We start from the raw sequence: 21972 nt of genomic DNA, 5'->3' as shown, positions 1-21972 counted from the left end.
CCTTCACACAACTTTCTGAAAACCAGTTTGCTCATTGCTTTCTTCTTTCTGAGTTCAGTGAGGGCCTATATCTCCAATTTATATCCATCTCCCTCAGGTATCATCAATGACAAATATTTCAAAGTATGAAAGTTTTTACATGCATGCAACTGGAAAATCAAGCTATAATGTAAAGTTAATTGGAAAAAATACAGCTGCAAAAACTATTCCTGGGAATCTCAGTTAGATACACATTCCCTAACATAGCCAAGTATTCCATTTTCAACATACCAACAATATAGTCTTTGTTCATCAGTTCAATGGGTGGATGATGTCAGGGTCACTGGAGCCCAGATCACTGCTGGCCTTTAGGAGCTCTATTGCTTTCCAGTTAAGAAAGAAACTTATGCCTAATAACCAACATCTGAGTCAGCCCCTTCAGAAGCCTCAAGAGTTCTGGCAAAATTTCTTCTCAGTAAAAAGTAGAAAGTCTCCAAAACAAGACCACTTAAGAATGTGGGAGAGGGGTAATTAGACACCATTGACTACATCCCTAAAAAGTTAGTGAGTAACCAACAGACTAACACCTACCATGCAGGCATGTAAGATGCCTATCCTTTCCTCACCACTTCCTCTTTTTGGGCAAACTTCTCAAGAGTTTCCAACATTTACCACTCCCATTTCCTTACTTTTTACCCACTTATTTGGTTTCTGCCTCTTCCAATCTAAAATGGTTCTTGCTGAGTTCCAAGACTCCATCTTGCTAAATTCAACAGATCATTTTTGGTCCACATCTTTCTTTACTTGATGACACTTCTATATTTGAAACATATTTCTCTTGCTTTTTACAATGCATCTTTTTTTTTTTTTTTTTTTTAGATGGAGTCTAGCTCAGTCGCCCAGGCTGGAGTGCAATGGCGCGATCTCGGCTCACTGTAACCTCTGTCTCCCAGGTTGAAGCAATTCTCCTGCCTCAGCCTCCTGAGTAGCTGAGATTACAGGCACCTGCCACCACATCCAGCTAATTTTTGTATTTTTAGTAGACACGGGGTTTTACAGTGCTGGCCAGGCTGGTTTCAAACTCCTGACCTCGTGATCTGCCTGCCTCAGCCTCCCAAAGTGCTGGGATTACAAGTGTGAGCCACTGCGCCAGGCCTTACGACACATCTTAAACTAGAATTAGATTGTGATGGAAACATCTAAGACAAAAACCAAACATTGCTTAAATTACACTTGAAAATCCTTTAAATGGCCCATTAAACATTGCACACATGTATACAGGTAAATAAAACTTTACTCTCTCTCATTTAATCAAAAACATGGTAGAGTACATACAATTAAGTTTGCACACTTTAACTCTGAGCAAGGTGTCATTCTACTGTACCTCTGTGGCAACTTCTCATCCTTTTCCTGAGCTACCCTCCTCTACTAAGCTTCAAAATGGTGGGCCTGAGCCCTCTTTTCTTAATCTCTGTCAGTGGTTCTCAACTTCAACTGCTGAGTGGAATCATTTCAGTGGCTTTAAAACATCCAAGGCTGCAAATCAGATCAAGTAAACAGAAAAATAAATTTCTTAGGTGACAACAGCATTAGTATTTTTTAATCATTCAGTGGTTCCAATGTGCAACCAAGATGAGAACACTGTTCTATGCTCTCTTCCCAGACCAGGGATCACATGCTCAAAAGCCTACAGTCAGAGAAATGTATGAGCAAAGTGGCCCAGGCATAAGTTTTAGGGAGTGGTGGGCTCTGTAGTGAACTAGAAAAGTTGGGATCATCTGTGACTTAGCTCCAATTATTGCTGCCATATGAGAAAACCAACTCAGTAGTGCTACATCTTCTCATTTTTAAAGAGAAACTCCAAATCTGGATTTTCATAAGAAATCTTCAGATTTAAAAATATTGGCAACGAATTCAAAATTAGACAATAACAAAACCACTATACGGGCAAAACAAAACATCTGTGAGCCAGATTCAGCTGTGGGCTATTGCTTTGCAACCACTGCCCTAGATAATTTTATCCACAACCTTTAATTTACACCTAAAAATTTGTGCCTCCCATTTAGCCCTTTCCTCTGGGCTCTGAGTTTGACTTGTCAAATGGTTTTGTGACCTCTCCACTTGAAAATCTCGGCAGTCCCACTGTAAACTGTGATTTTAAACTCATCTCAAAACTATCCTTAAATGTTATTTATTTCAGGTAATACCACCTCCATTCACTGGTTGGGCAAGCTAGAACCCTGGGAGTCATCTTAGGAACTTATTTCTCCCTCTCAACTCTTGTACCACATCAATCACCAAATCCTATCAATTATGCCTCCTGAATGTATCTCATGAATATATGTACCTCTCTCCATCTCCAATATGACCATTCTGGTCCCAGCTACCACCTTTTCTTTCCTATGTTATGCACAGTAACCTTAATTAGGGGCAGTTGTCCCCACATCCACTCATTTCCTTCCAAACCATTCTCTCTAATATGACCAGAATGATCTTTCACAATCACAAATAATTACAAATATGTACACATGTACACATAAACATACACATATACAAATATATGTGTGTATTTGACCCAACAATTCCATTTCTAGGAATTTATCCTACAAGTATATTTATACACATGTGAAATGGCATATTCATAGTACTGTTTATGGTAAATTACTGGAAACAATCTAAATGTCTGTCAGTAGGGGAATGGTTAAATAATCTGTGATATATCCATATTGTGAAATACTGCAGTTATTTTTTTAAAAAATAAGGAAACTATATACTGAAATGGAAAGATTCCAAAGACATTAAGAGTGTACAGTATGCTACCATTTGTGTAAAACAACAAGAGGAAAAATATGCATTTCCTTGAATGCCCACAAAAATTATCTACAATGATATACAAAACTAGTATCAATGGGTTAACCCTTTGGAAGACAGGAAAAATGGTGGCTGGGGGAGGGAGGAGAACCCACCAAAACTGCTGTGATTTAATAGATGTGGAGGAGGGCCCAGGCATGGGTCTTGTTTTAAATTCTTCTGGTGGTTCTGACGAGCAGGTTGGACTGAGAACCACTGCCAGTGGATAGCCTCTGCCTACTTGCCTAGCTTCATTTTGTGTCATCACTCTCCATGTTCCTGCCTTCTGGCTTCTGGGTTCCCCAAAGCAGTCTTGTTCATTCCGCCTGGAATTGCTCCCGTAAGCTTCACCTAGTAACTCTTGTCTATCCTTCAGCGTCCATCTCAAAGTTCACTTCCCCATGGAAACTTTCCCCAGTTTCCAAACTACATCAGGACATCTGTTTTATGCACTCAGAGCTGCCTGCACTTCTCCCAGAAATTAACACAACTGTCATGAAATAATTGTGTATTTATATATGTATACATCTGTCACTCTCTTTGGACTATAAGGTCCTGGCATGCAGAGTTGTTTTTACCAATTTACTTCCATACCTAACCTAGTGTCCAGTTGGCAAAACAGGACTTCAGAAATCTGTTAAATAAATGAGTAACTGTTCCCGCCCTCAAGCTCAGTAAACACATAAACAAATGAAGACAATGCTGCCTCACTGGTGTTAAGGCAGCAGTCTGTTCACAACAGTGGTTCTAAACTAAGGCTGACTTTGGTCCTCCTGGGGACATTTGTGATGTCTGGAAGCATTTCTGATTTTCTCAACTGTGTGTGTGGAGCGTTACTGGTATCTATTCCTCAGTAGAGGTTAGAAATGCTGCTAAACATCCTATGTTGCACAGAATAGCCCTCCACAACTAGAAATTACCTGGTCTAAAATGCCAACAGAACCACAAATGAGAAACACTGACTCAGAAGACGGTAATACTCAAAAGAGTTGTCAACTGTACTCCGGAGGGTGGTGATTTTTAAATATCTGTTTTCTTTTTGGGTGGTAAGGGGTGTCAAGCAAAGTTTCAGGGCAGAGGTAAAGCTTCACTGTGTGTTGAAAGGTAAGAGGGGCCAGATCAGTGGGGACTATGTTCGTCATGGGCAATGAGGAGTCTCTGAAGAGTTTAAAAAAGTACCCCATATTCCAAAATTATTCATCTCCTTTTTTCCTTTCTCACTGAAACAAAACTTCCATTCTTTCAGAGTAGCTGGTTTCAGCTGAACATTAAGGCCAAATTAATTCAGCCCAGGATAAAGTCAGATAGGCCCTTCACTTTCCAGAATGTTAAGCTACATTTTAAAATATGCAAATACTTACAAGTACAAATGAATCTTTAACTGCTCAATGTTCAGGTTGTCCGTGGATAAAGCTATTTTTGAACTCAACAGCCAGATTGGCCCAGTAACACTTTCCCAAAGCTTTGTTTTTTTAAAACCTTTTTGATCTGTTTCCCTGTTCTCCTAGAAATCTCCTAGATTTCTGAGCTCCTAGATTGTATAAAAGATCTGTTTTTTTTTCCCACAAGTATCTCATGCTATTAAGTTCTTCTGACAGAGGTGATTAAAAAGCCAAGTGGATGCAATAAATGTAAATAAATTGTGTAAATTAACAGTGGTTTAGATTTTTAAAAAGGCTTTCATGGATACTATTGAAAGAAATTGAGATAATTTTTAGCAATATCACCAAGAAAAAAAAAAAGTGTTTTACTACAACACAAGCCCGCTGCCTACTGAACTGGACGCCCATGCTCTGACCTAGTATGGCAATTCTTAGGGTCTAGGCGCTGGGTTTTCTGTTTACAAGAAACTAAGGCCTGAGACTAAGGAAGAACAAAGAAAAATGCCTGGCACCAAAGGTGTGGGGGATGTTTTGTACATAAATGAAGATTTGAGGAGGAATACTTTCTCAGAGGTTGGAAGGCATTACTGTTTTTTTGCTTACGTGTTAAGAATTTAACGTTTTCAGACTATTTCCTAATTAGAAAATACCTTATAATTTACAAACAGCAATTTGTCTTCCCCTACATTTGCTGACCACTAAGACTGGATAAAATTTCCTTAAGCTTTACCAGAGCGGGAGGACTGCGAAAAACGTGAGCACAACTGAGTTCGGATGCAATATCAACTCCAAGCCCGGCCAGCTGGTTTCCATCGAGAGGTCCCCAAGGAGAACGCCCCTCCGCGGCGGCGGCCGGATCGGCGCGGGAGAGACCCACCAAGCCGCTCCAGCGCGGCCGCAGTGCAGGGCCAGGGGCCGCCCGGCCTCCGTTTACCTTTGTTTCAGGTACCCCCGCTCCAGGAGGGCCGGGGATCCCGCCCGCGGCCCGGAGTTGGTGACACATCCTTCTTTGGCCAAGTCGGGCCGAGGTTGGGCATGGGGCGGGGAAGGAAAAGAAAGCCTCAGCGCCTAACGACGTGACTCTCAGTTCTTCCAAAACGTTGGCATTTGTTTCTCTGCCAGGCTTTCCTGTTAACAAGTTCCCGAGGGCTGTGCGGGCGAACTGGCCCAGGAGCCCTGAAAAGTGGGAGGGCCCAGGCCACCCCCGCCTACCCTCCTCCGCGGGCGCTCCGGGGGCAGGCGGTTTCCACACCTCCCGGGCTGCAGTGTCCCGGGACCTGCCGGTCGCGCTGAGGCACCGCACCGCCTGGAATTCCGATTTCCACAGCCCAGTCAGCTCCCTGTGGCCCCTCTGGCCTGGCTGGTCCCCGCCCCCAGGTCCCGGCCCCGCCCGCCCCGGCCCCCGCGCGCCGCCCCCCAGCCTCGCCACCACCTCGGGCCGGGACGAGGGAGCTAAAAGCTTCAGGCCGCGCGGCCAGTGTCCCCACGCCTACCTCGGTGCTCGCAGCTCCTCCTCGGGCGGCTGCTTCGGCTCGCGGGCAGCGCTCACCTCCAGAGCTCCTGGCGGCGCGGACTCTCGGGCTACGAATGCTCCGCGTGAAGAGCGGAGGCCCGAAAGCGCCCCGCCCAGCCACCCGCCGGCCCCCACCTCCTTCTCCTCCTCCTCCTCCTCCTCCTCCTCCTCCTCGGCCCCACCCTCTGCTGCCTGCCCGGAGCCCCGCCCTCACGTCAGGCCCCGCCCCCCGTCTGGTCCCGCCCCAGCCTCCGCCCCGCCCCTCTGGACAAGGCAGGAAGGGGGCCTCCAGGGGCGCTGCGAGAGCCGCCGTGGCCGGGCCAGTGCAGTCTCCTTTGTGGCGGCCCCGTGGGGACGCGATTCGTGGTGGTCGCTGCTATTTGATGGATGCAAGCCTCTTGCTTGGATTTATTACAACATGTCATCGTCAGTATTGTCATCGTTGTTAATTGTTATCGTCATTAGTTGTATTGCTGTCTTCAAAGGGCCTTCAAGGAGGCCCCTTGAGGGCAGCGCGCTGCTGATCAGACACTCCTCTCTTCCCAGAGTCCTGCACCTGCGCCACATTTCACTCAGCCCAAGAAGTTGTGTGAAAAATAAAAATAAAAGAAGTGCCATTTATTTTTAACTGTTATTGTTAAATAAAACACAAATATAGACAGCTATATAAAACCAATGTACAGCTTAATGGATTATTCCGATACACACACCCTTATAACCACTTGCCAGATTTATTAATAACAGCGTGTAATATGGTCTGCTCTGAAACAGAACCTCATTAATAGCTGGAAGGATACAGTCTGGAAGAGCCTTCCAAAATTGCCCTCCTTTTAACTGCCACAAGAACTCAAAGGTGACAAGCCCATAATCATGCCCTCTCCAAGAATATATTTGTATCATGGAAATTTCCCCAGAATTAGGAACCTCCAGTTGAGTATCTTCGTAAAAATCTTGATAAAAAGATAAATCTATAAATATACAAGCATATAAATAACTTACTAAATAAATCAATTGGGAGATTGAAAACGATGAGTAATTATGATTGAAAACGATGAGTAAGAAGCATGGGAGTGGGGGATGGGAGGTATGTAAAGCCTTAAAAGGATTAGGTGGGCGGTGAGGACAGGTCCTGGGCACCTGGGTTGTCCTCAATGTCTACCCAGCACCTAGCACAGTACCAGGCATATACTAGGTGCCATATGTATGTGTGTATATATGTACATTATACGTATATGCACATATATGTCTGTGTGTGTGTATAGCACAAGGAAAGAAAAAATTATATAAGATAACCTCAAACAAGCTTTACATACTGAAATTTCACCCAAGGTCAATCCTTCCAGTAGCTAAAATGTGCTTTGTGAGATGCCTTGATGGCTTACAGAGAAAGAGACCGTTATACTTTCAACTTTATACCGCTTTTCCATTTCAAAAGCCCTTTCACAGGCATATGGTATCTTATTTGAGGCTGAGAGCAATTCTGTGAAAAAGGCAGGGCAGGACAGGACTCTGCAAAGGTCACAGTGCAATGCATATCCGTAAGAAGGGGAAGTACACAGTGTACCATATAACAATGTCAAAACTGCTGAGCCTGCCAACCTGGATTCTTGGTTTGTCTTGACAGTTTTATTGCCAGTGTTTTTACATTAGGGCTCCTTTGGCAACTTTGCCATGCATTTATACACCTTATACCTTGAATGTATAAGCATACAACACCTGACTGGAAATTTGATTCAATACAATTGAGTTAGTCTCTCTGTCATGAGGGGCATGGTGAATTGGGGCTACAGAGTTGTCAATTCACCACAAGGTATTAAGTACCCAGACTATACTAGGTGGTGGGAATACAAATGATGTAAAATAAAGAAGATACAATCTTTGTTCTCAAGGAGCATATGGCCAGGTAAGGGAGAAAGAATTGGAAATAAATGCTTAAGTTATATGACGGTAGGGGAACAGTCATGAGCACAATTAATTCTACAAGGTGTAGGAAGAGAGTAGGGCAAGTCTTTTAGACAAGAACACATCTGAAATTATTTTATTGTAAAAATATCGAATATTGAAAACAAAGACAGAATAATATAATGGACTCCTATGCACCCATTACTTGGCTTCAACAATTATCCCATGGCCAATTTGTTCCATCTGTACCCTCACCTTCTCTTTTCTTCCTTGGATTGTTTTGAAGGAAATCACATGAAGCATATTATTGCATCCATAAATATTTCAATGATAAGGTCTATTTTTATAAACAACTACAAAATCATTAAATTGTATTTTAAATTAATAATTTATTAACATCTAGACAGTGTTCAAAATTTCCCAATTTTCTCATAAATCTTTTATATAGTTTATTTCTTCTAGTCATGATCCAAACAAGGTCCTCACATTGCATTAGGTTGAAATGTCTTACACCTTTTTCTTGTACTTTATATGTTGAAGAAATAGGTTGTTTGTTATAAGGCATTTCCCACATTCTACATTTTGCTGATGGCTGTGATGTTGTTTATGTGCCTCTACCCTTGTATTTCCCATAAAGGATAGTTTCTGGAGGCTTGATCAGATTTAGAAAAATATAACCCATTATGAAGAGAAAAGTCGACAAATCAAAAATAGACCAGAACTGTCACAGATGTTAGAATTAGCAAACAAAGACATTGAAACAATTACTATGGCTGGTTATGGTGGCTCATGCCTGTAATCCTAGCATTTTGGGAGGCCAAGGTGGGTAGATTACCTGAGGTCAGGAGTCCAAGACCAGACTGACCAATACGGTAAAACCCCGTCTCTACTAAAAAATACAAAAAAATTAGTCAGGCTTGGTGGCAGGGACCTGTAATCCCAACTGCTCAGGAGGATGAGGCAGGAGAATCACTTGAACCCGGGAGGCAGAGATTGCAGTGAGCTGAGATCATGCCACTGCACTCCAGCCTGGGCAACAGAGTGAGACTCTGTCTCAAAAAAAAGACAAAAACAAAAAACAATTAGTCTAACTATATTTCAAATATCAAAAAAGTTAAGTACACATTAAAAAGGGAAAATGTAAAAAAGACAAAAATTGTATTTCTACAAATGAAGACTATAATATCCAGAATAAAAGTACATTAGATTGGATTACTGGCAAATTAGACATTACCAAAGAAAAGATTAGTCACCTCAATAGAAATTATCCAAAATGAAACATATGGGAAAATTTTTTTTAATGAAAACAGCATCAGTGAGCTAAAGAGCAACTACAAGTGGCCTAATATGTGGAATCTCCAAAGGAGAGAAGTGGAGACAAAACATATTTGAAGAAATACTAGCTAAAAGTTTCCAAAATTTATGAAAACTATATACTCACAGATTTAAGAAGTACAACAGACTTCCAATTTCCAGTCCAGCAGCTGATAGACTTAAATCCAACCATATCAATAATCATATTAAATGTGAGACTTCTGGTTCTAAAATGGCAACATAGAAGCAAGCTGGCTCCCCTCTTTCCCCAGAAAAAGAAGACCAAAACCAAACATACAACACCAAAATTACCACTAACAATATCCCAGAACTGAAATATGAGAATGAGACAGTTTCCAGGGCCACAGATAAATGAAAAAGCTCTAAGCAGATGGTAATAGAATAGGACTTCTACATTCAGGATGCCCCTCTCCCCATTCTGTCCAGCACCAAGCATTCAAAAAATTTTCTCCCAAATCACAGTTTATACACTGGAAACAGTAAGATCAAGGTGGACAACCAGCTTCCCCACCATCTTGGGTTCCTTGGCAGGAGACTTGTCCCTGTCTTAGTCCACAGAAACATTGAAAGTTCCTTAAGGGAGAAATATCCCTGAGGATGGGCAAAAGTAAAGTAGGGAGGCAGGACTACCATCCTCAGAACTGGAAACTCTGCTCTGTAACTCAGCCAAAGGAGACACTAAATTAGTGTCTGTTCAGCAGCAACATGATATAGGAGTTACATTTTGCAGATGCTTTGGGCACAAATCCCTAGCCAGCCTTCCCACATTGCTGGGATATCCCAGGATACCTTCCACTTACTAGAGCTGAGGTGGACCTGGTCTTAAGGCACCACCTAGAGCTGAAAAGGAGGAAGAAACCTAGCAGTGAAGAATCTTTAAACAAATATATCCAATAAAATCCAAAACAAGTCAGAGAAGACTGGAATAAATTATCCTTTAATGCAAAGACATGAATATGCATCACAAGAAACAGCAGCAAATAGAGAACCACAACATCCTCAAATGGACAAAGCAAGGGACCAGTAACTGACTTTAATGAGATGACACAGTATGTGACCTCTAGGACCAATAGTTCAAAATAACAATTTTGGCTGGACTTGGTGGCTCATGCCTATAATCCCAGCACACTGGGAGGCTAAAACAGGAGGTTCACTTGAGGCCAGCAATTTGAGACCAGCCTGGAATCAACATAGCAAGATTCCATCTCTACAAATAAAAAATGAAAAAAAATAGCTGGGTATAGTGGTACACATCTGTAGTTCCAGCTACTCAGAAGGCTGGGGTGGGAGGATCACTTGAGCCCAGGAGTTCAAGGCTGCAGTGAACTATGATGGCACAACTGCACCCCAGCCTGGGTGACAGAGTGAGACCCTGTCTCAAAAATAAAAAACCAGAAACGCAAAAATAGAAAAAAATCATCCAAAATAGCAGTTTTAAGGAAACTCAGTGATCTCCAAGAGAACACAGAAAAGCAATTAAGAAATTTATTAGAGAAATTTAACAAAAATATTGAAGTAATTAAAACAATAGAAGTTTTGGAAGTGAGAAATACACTTGCTATATTAAAAATTTCATTAGAGGCCCTCAAGAGCAGAATGAATCAAGCAAGGGAAGAATCAGTGAGCTTGAAGACAGGCTATGTGGACATATGCAATCAGAAGAGAAAAAAGAATGAAAAGAAATGAAGACCACCTACAAGATACAGAAGGTTACCTCAAAAGACCAAATCTAAAAATTATTGGTGTTCGAGAGAGTTGAGCAAGAGCAAGGGGTAGAAAGCTTATTCAAAGAAATAATAATAGAACACTTTCCAAAACATGAGAAAGAATAAATGTTGAGGTACAGGGAGGTCAGAGAACACCAAACAGATCTGATACAAAGAATGCTACCCCAAAGCATATAATAACCAAACTTTCAAAGGCCAAGAACAAAGAGAGGATCCTAAAACCAGCAAGAGAAAAGAAGCAAATAACATAAAAAGGAACTCTAGTTTGTCTGGCAACAGACTTCTCAGTGAAAACCATACAGCCAAGATGGAATGGAATGACATTTTCAAAGTGCTGAAAGGGGAAAAAAAAACCCAAAATTTTCATCCAAGAATACTGCATCCAGCAAAGTTATCCTTCAACTGTGAAGAAGAGATAAAGTCTTTCCCAGAAGAACAAAAGCTGAGAGAACTCATCACCACTAGAGACATCTTACAAGAAATGCTAAAAGAGTTCTTCAATCCAAGACAAGAAATACTAATATGCAAAAAGGAAACATTTGAAGCTATGAAACCCCTGGGTAAAATTAAGTACACAGACAAACCTAGAATAATTAAATACTATAATTGTGGCATGTAATTCACTCATAACTCTAGTATGAAGCCCCAAAGACAAATCTATCAAAAAGAATAGTAGTAACAGCAAGCTGTTAAGAGATAAGTAATGTAAAACTATGTAAATTGAGACAATTTAAAGTTAAAATGTGGAAGGGATGGAGTTAAAGTGTAGAGTTATTTTTTATTTTTCCTTTATGTCTTTTATTTTTTATATAAGTTGTCATCTCTTTAAAATAACTTGTTATATTTATAAGATTTTTTTTAAGCCTCATGGTAGTTACCATATGCAAAATCTGTAATAGATTCACTAAAAATATAAAGCAATGGAAGATGGCAGCAGCAATGATTTACCAGCTGCTGGGCTGGAGCAGCATAGTGGTGTTGAGCATGCCCTCTGGTGCCAGGTGTTTTGGAGTATGGGCCTTGCCAACTGGAGAGAAGGTCATGCATGCCAGCCAGGTTGATGATAATAAAGACTCCAGGAAAATTCAGTTTATGGGTTGTCAGAAAGAGGTGAATGTAAACGTTGCTACTGATTTGATAACAGAGCAACATAACACTGAAGTAGGGAGTTGGGTAATATTGTGTTACTGGTTGGGGAACTCTTGGCTACCCAAAAGTGTGTAAATATAGAAAAAAAACCCCAAAACTGGGATATGTGGTTATTGTGGACTATAGGTCAAAAAACACCATTGTTATAATGAATTGTGAACCCATGGTCTTCTGAAGTGTGTACATGAGCATTTTGATTTTGAAAATAAAGCATGTGAACATCACTAGTTCTGTATAAACAGCAGTCCTATTGCTAAATAAAGGGTAATGCTATCAAGAAAAAAAATACACAATGAATTAAAACATACTACCAGAGAAAAATCACTAAACCATAAAGGAGGACAGTAAGAACAAAGAAAGAAAAGGGGAGTTACAAAACCAGAAAATAAGCAACAAAATGGCAGTAGTTAAGTCTTTTCTTATAGTTAAGACCTTTCTTATGCATAATAACATTGAATGTAAATGAACTTAGTGCTCCAATTAAAAGGCATACAGTGGCTGAATGGATAAAGAAACAAGACCCAGCTATATGTTGCCTACAAGAAACCCATTTCACCTATAAAGATACATACAAACTGAAAGTGAAGAGATGGTAAAAGTAATTCTGTGCAACTGGAAATCAGAAAAGAGTAGCAGTAGTTATATTTATGTGGGATAAAATAGATTACAAATTAAAGACTGTAAATAGAGACAAAGGAAGCCATTATATAATGATAAAGGAATTAATTCGCAAAGGATGTAAAAATTATAAATATTTATGCATCCATATCTAGAGCTTCCAAGGATACAAAGCAAACATTAATAGATCTAAAAGGGAGAGATAGACTGCCATACAATAATAGTAGGGGACTTTAACACCCCATTCTTAGTAATGGACAGATTACCCAGACAGAAAATCAACAAAGAAACATCAGAGTTAAACTACACACTAGACCTAATATTCCTGACATTTACAAAACATTTTACTCAAATGATGGAGATTTTTTCATCAGCACATGGAGCTTTCTCTAGAATAGATCATATCTTAGGCCACAAAACAAGTCTGAACAAATTCAAAAACTAAAAACCACATCAAGTATCTTTTCTGATCACATGGAGTATAACTAGAAATCAATATCAAGCAAACCACAGAAACTACACAAATACATGGAAATTAAACAACATGCTCTTGAACGACTAATAGGTCAATGAAGAAGTAAGAAGAAAAGATTAAAATTTCTTGAAACAAATAAAAATGGAAACACAACGTTCCAAAATCTAAGGGATACAGCAAAAGTAGTGGTAAGAGGGAAGTTTATAACAACGAATACATCAAAAAAATAAAAAGACTTCAAATAAACAATCTAATGTTGTACCTCAAGGAACTAGAAAAGAAGAACAAACCAAATCCTAAATTAGTATAAGGAAAGACATAATAAAAATCACAGCAGAAAATAATGAAATTGAGACTAAAAAATACAGAAGATCAATGAAACAAAAAACTCTATTTTTTTGAATGAAAAACAAAATTGACAAACCTTTAGCTAGACTAAGAAATAAAGAGAGAAAAGACTAAAATAAATAAAAACAGAAATGAGAAAGGAAGCATAATAACAAAGAAATACAAAGAATCATTGTCGACTATTTTGAAAAACAATACAGCAACAAATTGGAAAACCTAAAAGAAATGGATAAGTCCCTAGACACAGGGAACTTACCAAGGTTGAACCATTAAGAAATAGATAATCAACTGGGTGCAGTGGCTAATGCCTCTAATCCTAGTATTTTGGGAGGCTGAGGTGGGCAGATCACAAGGTCAAGAGATCAAGACCATCCTGGCCAATATGGTTAAACTCCATCTCTACTAAAAATACAAAAATTAGCTGGGTGTGGTGGCATGTGCCTGTAGTTCTAGCTACTTGGGAGGCTGAGGCAGGAGAATCACTTGAACCTGGGAGGCAGAGGTTGCAGTGAGCTGAGATCATGCCACTGCACTCCAGCCTGGTGACAGAGCAAGACTCCATCTAAAAAAAAAAAAAAAGAAAAAGAAAGAAAGAAAGAAAGAGAGAAAACCACAGAAAACCAACCACTGCATGTTCCCACTTATAAGTAAAAGCTGAATGATGAGAATACATGGACACATGGAGGAGGAACAAGACACACTGTGACCTGTCAGTGGTGGGAGTGAGGAGTGAGGGGATAAAGAGCATCAGAAAGAATACCTAATAGATGCTAGGCTTAATACTTAGATGATAGGATGATCTGTGCTGCAAATCACCATGGCATACATTTACCTATGTAGCATGCCTGCACATCCTACACATGTACCCCTGAACTTAAAAGTTTAAGGATAAAAAAAAGAAATAAAAAATAATGACTAATGAGACAAAAGCTGTAATAAAAAGTCTCCCATCAAAGAAAAGCCAAGGATCTGATGATTTCATTGCTGAATTCTATCAAACATTTAAAGAACTAGTACCAATTATACTCAAACTCAAAAAATTGAAGATAAGGGAATACTTCCAAACTCATTCTATGAGGCCAGCATTAACCTGCTATTAAAACCAGACAAGTACACAACACAAAAGAAAACTATAGGTCAATATTATTGATGAACATAGATGCAAAAGTCCTCGACAAAATACTGGCAAACCAAATTCAATAACACATTGAAAAGATCACTCACTCTGATCAAGTAGAATTCGTCATAGAGATGCAAGGATACATCATCATATGTAATCAATAAACATGATACACTACATTAACAGAAACAAGAACAAAAGCTACATGATTATTTTAGTAGATGCTGAAAAAGCATTCATTAAAGTCCAATATCCATTTATGATAAAAATCCTTATGAAACTGGTATTGAAGAACCATACCTCAGAATAATAAAGGTCAAATTTGACAAACCCATAGTTAACATAATACTGATGAGGAAAAATCAAAAGCCTCTTTTCTAAGATCTGGAATAGGACAAGGATGCCCACTTTCACTACTTCTATTCAACATAATTCTGAAAATCTTAGTGAGAGCAATTGGGCAAGATAAAGAAATAAATGGCATTCAAATTGGAAAGAAATAAGTCAAATTAGCCTTGTTCACAGATGACATGATATTGTATACAGAAAACCCTAAAAGCTCCACCAAAAAACTGTTAGAACTGAAGGATACAAAATCAATATACAAAATTAGTAGCATTTATATTTTCTAACAGAAAACAATCTGAAAAAGAAATCAAGAAAGCAATCCTATAAATGTTTCAAGTGATGGATACCTCATTTACCCTGAGGTCGTTAGTACACACTGTATGCCCACATCAAAATATATCATATACCCCATAAATACATATACACCTACTATGTACCCATAGAAATTAAAAATAAAAAATATATATAGACAATATATATCAAAAGAAAATAAAGCAATTCTACTTATAATAGCTACAAAGGATACAAAATACCTAGAAATCAATTTAACCAAATAAATGAAAGATCTATACAAGGAAAACTATAAAATACTGATGAAAGAAATTGGAGAGGACACATCAATGAAAAAAGATATTCCATGCTCATGGACTGGAAAAATTAATATTGTAAAAATGACCATACTACTGAAAGCAATTTACAGATTCAATGCAATATCTACCAAAATACCAATGAGATTCTTCACAGAAATAGAAAAAAAAAATTCTAAAATTTGTATGGAACCACAAAAGACACCAAATAACCAAAGCAATCTTGAGCAAAAAGAACAAAGCTGGAGGCATTATACTATTGGACTTTAAAGTATGCTAAAAAGCTATAGTAACCAAGTCAGCATGATATTGATGTAAAAACAGACACATAGGTCATTGGAATGGAAGAGAGAATCCAAACAAAAATCCACACATTTGCATCCAACTCATATTCAACAAAGGTACCAAGAACATACTATGGAGGAAGGACAATCTCTTCAATAAATGATGCTGGGAAGACTGGATAACTATATGCCGAAGAATGAAACTATACCCCTATCTCTCACCATACACAAAAATTAAAATAATTAAAGACTTAAATCTAAGATCTGAAACTATGAAACTACTAGAAGAAAACATAGAGAAAATGATCCAGGACATTTGGCAAAAATTTTTTGTAAGACCTCAAAAGCACAGTCAACTAAAGCAAATACAGACAAATGGGATTACAACAAGCTAATAAGCTTCTGCGCAGCAAAGGAAACCATCAATGAAGTGAAGAGATGGCCCACAGAATAGGAGAAAATATTTGCAAACTATCCATATGACAAGGGAGTAATAACCAGAATATATAAGGAGCTCACAACTCAGTAGCAAAAAACCCAAATAATCTGACCCAAAAATGGGCAAAATATCTGAATGGAAATTTCTCAAAAGAAGACATACAAATATTCAACAGATATATGAAAAAATGCTCAATATCACTATCAGAGAAATGCTAATTAAAACCACAATGAAATATCATGTCACCTCAGTTAGAATGTCCTTTACAACAAAGATAGGCAATAATAGATCCCAGCAAGTTTGTGGAGGAAGAGGAACCCTTATACACTGTTGATATGGATGTAAATTAGTACAGTCTTTATGGAAATAGTATGGAGAGTTTTCAAAAAACTAAAAATAGAACTACCACATGATCCAGCAATACCACTACTGAGTATATACCCAAAAGAAAGGAAATCAATGTACCCTGCAGTACAATGTACCTAACGGTACTCAGGAGTATAACACAGTGAAACCTCATCTCTACTAAAAATACAAAAAATTAGCTGGGTGTAGTGGTGCATGTCTGTAATCCCAGCTACTTGGGAGGCTGAGGCAGGAGAATCACTTGAACCTGGAATGTGGCGATTACAGTGAGTGAGCCAAGATCATGCCATTGCACTCTAGTTCGGGCGACAAGAGCTAAATTCCGTCCAAAAAAAAAAAAAAAAGATAGGAGCCAGGGGAACTAGACAATTCTATTGTTATAGTTGTATATTTTAATACCCTACTCCTAGTAATTGATAAAGCAAGTAGTCAGAACATCAGCAAAGATATAGAAGACTTGAATAACACTTTCAAGCAACTTCACCTAACTAACATTTGTAGGACACTCCATGTAATAACATTATTCCCATACTTTTCAAGTGCATGGGAAACATTTGCCAAGAAAGATCAGATTTAGTACTTCAAAACAAGTCTAAATGTAAAGAAATTCAAGTTATAAGAGTATGCTCTTTGACCACAGTGCAATTGTATTAGAAACCAATAGCATGTCTAGAATTTAGTATATACCCTCCTCCCGACTCTGACTCACAAACTTGCTCCTCCTCCTCCATGTCCTTTTCTTATCTTAGATCAAGGCCCCAATTGTCCACTCAGTCACTTAAGCCAGAATTTCTTAATTATCCTTTTCCTCATCTGGCTTGGCAACAAATTACCACATTCTGCTGGCTTTTCTTGCAAATCATTTCTCAAATCTCTTCCCTACTCTGCCTCCATTAATGCAGCCTCAGTTCAAGTCATTACTATCTCTCTTTATGGACCTGCCCCAGCCACCTAACTGGTCCCTCTGCCTCTCATCTTCCCCTGCTTAAACTCATTTTCCACACGTAACTGAGAACAGTGAATAGTCTGTCACATTCTTACAGTCTCTGTTTCTCAGCATCTGTAGAACAGCTTTCCTATATTTGGGGAATCTCTACTGTTAGGAGTCCTGACTCCCAAAGTGTAAACCCAAACTCATTTTTATCACTTCCTTTGCAGCTAAGGGAGGGTACATGACCTGGGATTAATCAGATGCATCACACAAGACTTTAAGAAGAGTACAGTGTGAAGAAGAAGGACATTCACAACAGAGTAAAATTGTTGCATATATGTGCAAGATATTCCCAGAAATATTTCCCTGTAGGAGGGATTTATTTTCTGTCTTCTCTCTCTCTCTCTTTTCCCTCCCACCCTCCCTCCCTCCCTCCCTTCCTTCCTTCCTCTCTCTTTCTTTCTTTCTTTCCCTTCCCTCCCTCCCTCCTTTCTTCCTTCCTTTCTTTCTTTCTTTTCTTTCTTTCTCTTTCTTTCTTCTTTCTTCTTCTCTTTCTCTTTCTTTCTTTCCTTTTTCTGTCAGCTTTATTGAAACATAATTCACATAACATGTCATTCACCCATTTAAAATGTAAAATGCAATGGTGGTTGGTATAGCCACAAAGTTGTGTAATGATCATCAAAATTAATTTTAGAACATTTTCATCACCCCCGGAAGAAACTCTATACTCATTAAGCTGCTCTTCATTTCCATGCATCCCCACTCCCAGCTATAAGCAATCACTAATCTACTTTCTGTATTAATAAATATTCTGGATATTTCATATAAAAGGAGTCATATAATATATGCCTTTTGTATCTCACTTCTTTTGTATAGGTAGCATAATGTTTTCAAGGTTCATCCATATTGTACTGATCCATTATCAGTAATTTATTCCTTCTTATTGCTATATAATGTTCTGCGGCATAGCTGCACAGCAGTTTGTTTATGCATTCACCTGCTCATAGACATTTAGTTTACTTTCATTTTTTGGCTATTACAGATAAGACTGCTATGAACATTCATGTCCATTCTTTGTATGGACATATGCTTTCATTTCTCTTGGGTATATATCTAGTGGTCGAACTGCTAGGTCATGTGCTTTGCTTGAAGGTTTATAAGGAGATGTTTTCTTTTGTGAGAACCTGGATTGGGAAAAGTTGAACCTTTCATCATTTGAGTTTTTCAATGTATGAGGCAGGCTTTTGTACAAAGAGAGAGAGAAAAAAAACCCCAAACACTTATAGCCACTTTTATTTAATTAATGTTAAATGTATTAAAGATATCTGATTTTAAAATCTAGTTTTTATTAGGTGGTTAAGCTTAACTTTAAACTGGCAAATTTTATTTATAAGTTCTGTTATAACTTAACATTAACTTTTAAATAAGATAGATTAAATTCCCTAAACATTTATTTATTAAGGTGATGAAATTCTTACATATTTCAAGCTACAATTATAAATGTAATGTATCTGATTCTCTAAAGCACTTTAAGCACTCAACAAGCAAGCTTACAAATTTAATAAACCAATATTCCTAACCACTTAAACTCCATTTACAAGTCTAATAACTCAAAAGTTGTAGATTTAATAACTCAAATTCTCTGAAAAATTCAAACTCAATTTATAGACATAATCAATTCAACTTTTACACATCTCCAATTTAAATCTTCAATCTACCATCAATTAAGTTCTTTTAAACATTTCAGATTGAAATCACAAGTCTAAATTCAACATGTCAAATATCCCATCTGTCAAATAAAATACACCTAAATTGCCAAGATGATTAAAAAATAGCTTATTCTTGAACTCAACACAAAAACTGTTAAATCTTGGGTTTGAGTCACTTCTTCACTCTTATTTGGAGCCTGCATAAGTTTGGCTTATGGAAAAATTCAGCTAAAGTGAAGAATTGTAAATAATACTTCATACATAGTTTAACATTTTAAGTTAAGTGTTTGGAATATATAAATGTTTAGTTAAGAACATTTAAATACACATTCATTTGCCATACCCTTTCTTTGAGTATGAGTCTGTTAATCAGACTTCCAAGACATCTTTGTTGCATAAACTATTCCTGTAGTGTATCCTCCATGATTTCCAGTTTGGATTATGTTATAAGCCTCTGTAAAACAATGTAAATGTAAACTGATTTTAGGTTTTTACGTTTCTTCGCAACCTTTCATAGACATCTCATCCACTTTTGGTTTAAAAAATGTTTTAGCAAGTTGCCATTAGCAAGCCTTTCCAAAGTATTTCTTCTAATTTTCATAGCAACAACAATTTTTTCTTCCTACACTTATCTTTCATGGGATTATGTCATATTTAGTTAAATTAGAATTATAATAACAAAATTACATCTGCAGGTTTGGGAACAAACACAATTGATTCTTGGTATGTGTTGTGCTGATTGGAGCAGAACACACCACCAGTAAACTGGAGAGATATCTACTAGCTGCAAGTACTCAGCTGTAAGTGTCCTGAGTGCCAGTAGGTATGTTTTATAGAAGGAATGGAGAATGCTGGTTAATTTAGTAATTGAGCTAAGTGGAAGTTGGCTTAAAAATCTTCTATTATTTTTCATGTTTTAAAAAAGTGACTTACAAGTTATATACAATAAACTATGCCCTTTTGAATGTGTAGCCCTATGAGTTTTGACACTTACAGTTATATAATGACCACTACTACCCTGATCAAGATAAAGAATACTTCTGTCACCTCTCAAAATCCCCTTGTGTTACTCCTTTGTAGTCAATCTCGCCACCTCACCACACCCCTGGCTCCTGCAAATCACTTATGTCTGCATAATTCTCTGGAGATTCACCGAAGTTGTTGCATGTGTTAGTTATTCCTTTCTATTGCCAAATAGAATTCCATAGTAAAGATGTACAACAGTGTGACAATTCACCTGTTGAAGGACCTCTGGGTTGTTTCTAGTTGGGGGATTATGAAAAAAGCTGGTAGGAACATTTCATGTCTAGGTTTTTGTGTGAACATGAGTTTTCATTTCTCTGTGTAGTGCTATCTCATTGTGGTTTAAATTTGCATTTCCCTAATGGTTAATAATGTTGAATATCTTTTCATGTGTTTATTTACCATCTGTATAACATTTTCGGTAAAGCGTCTGTTCATGTCTTTGTCCGTTTCTCATTGGATTGTATTTCCACTGTTAAGTTTGAGAGTTCTTTATATATTCTAAATGCCAGCTGTTTGTGAAATATGTGGTTTGCCAATATTTCTCCCAGTCTGTAGTAAGTTATTTTTCATCCTCGTAATAGGGTTTTTCATGAGCATAAGTTTCTAATTTTGATGCGGTCCAATTTATTAATGTTTATTTTTATAATAATGTTTTTGGTGTTAAGTCTAAAAACAACTTTCCCAGCTGTAGATCACAAAGACAGTTACCATTTTTTTTCTAGAAGTTTTGTGGATTTATATTTTATATTACATCCATGATTTACTTGGAGTTAGTTTTCCCTTAAGATGTGAGTTTTAGGTCAAGGTCCATTTTTTTGGCCTATGGATGTCAAATTGCTGTACACCTTTTGTTGAGATGGTTATTATTTCTCCACTGAGTAGCTTTTGAATATTTGTCAGAAATCAATTGGGCATCCCACTTGCAACAAGTACATGAGTACACCTAGTGGTCAGGTCATGGTTTCTAATACCATTCTCCAGTGAAAGGAACCAGGGCTGCTTGGAGAAATGGCTGATTCTTGGACTGGGGCAAAAATTATACAAGATAATCCTAGAGATCTTGCAGTGTCATAAAGTAAGGAAGTGATAACAACATCAAAATCCACATTGATGTCAAAGGAGCACAAGACCCAGCTGAAAGAGCTTCCACTGGCCAAAGTGGGAGCAATTTGAGTAACAAAATTTAAAAGTAGCATTGGAGTTATAGACCAAAGTATAAAATAAATATTATGAGGGTATATTGAGAAAAAGATTGAATGATAAATATGTAGAGGAAAACAGGCAAATCTCCCATGCAGAATTCCAAATAATTTATACAGATACTCCTCCCTGGAGGAGGGGACCATAACTCCCCACTCCTTAAGTATGGTTTGCCTATAGTGACTACCTTCCGAAGAGAACAGTCTGGAAAGGGTGTTAAAGTAATTTTACAGTGGAGAAACCTGACAAACACTGTCTTTGCCAGGTGGTCAAGATCAATGTCAATAGTCATAAATTACATTGATAGTATGTACTTTTGATATGATGTGATGAATATGACACTTTACTTCTGTGATCTTCCTCCCTATAGCCTATTACCCCAGCCTTATCATGAGAAAACCACCAGACAAATTCCCAAAGTGGGGCATTCCATAAAATATATGACCAATATTCCTCAAAGCTGTCAAGGTTGTGAAAACTAAGAAACTGTCACAGCCAATAGGAGTCTAAGGAGAATGACAATTAAAAACTAAGGAAATCTGACTATACTCTGGCCATTAGTTAATAATAATGTTTCAATATTGGTTACTTCATTGTAACAAATGTACCATACTAATATAAGATGTTAATAACAAGGAAACTGGGTGCATATGGGAACTCTCTGTACTATCTGCTTATTTTTTC

At 38.1% G+C, this 21972-nt stretch overlaps 1 protein-coding gene across 1 annotated transcript in view; it reads right to left on the bottom strand.

Annotated features, from left to right (window-relative positions):
* The window catches only part of PPP2R3A (protein phosphatase 2 regulatory subunit B''alpha), a 196234-nt gene extending 190402 nt beyond the window's left edge, over positions 1–5832 (bottom strand). The window contains exon 1 of the mRNA XM_064378719.1: positions 5705–5832. The gene's annotated coding sequence lies outside the window, so the exon portion shown is untranslated. The remainder of the gene's footprint in view (positions 1–5704) is intronic.
* Between the last annotated feature and the right edge of the window lie 16140 nt (positions 5833–21972).

The sequence above is a fragment of the Aotus nancymaae genome, unplaced genomic scaffold (genome assembly GCF_030222135.1).
Source record: "Aotus nancymaae isolate 86718 unplaced genomic scaffold, 86718_ANA_hifiasm-v0.15.2.pri h1tg000019l, whole genome shotgun sequence".
In the NCBI taxonomy this organism is placed as follows: Eukaryota; Metazoa; Chordata; class Mammalia; order Primates; family Aotidae; genus Aotus; species Aotus nancymaae.
The sequence above is the reverse complement of the archived record's forward strand: the minus strand, read 5'-3'. Positions and strand labels throughout refer to the sequence as shown.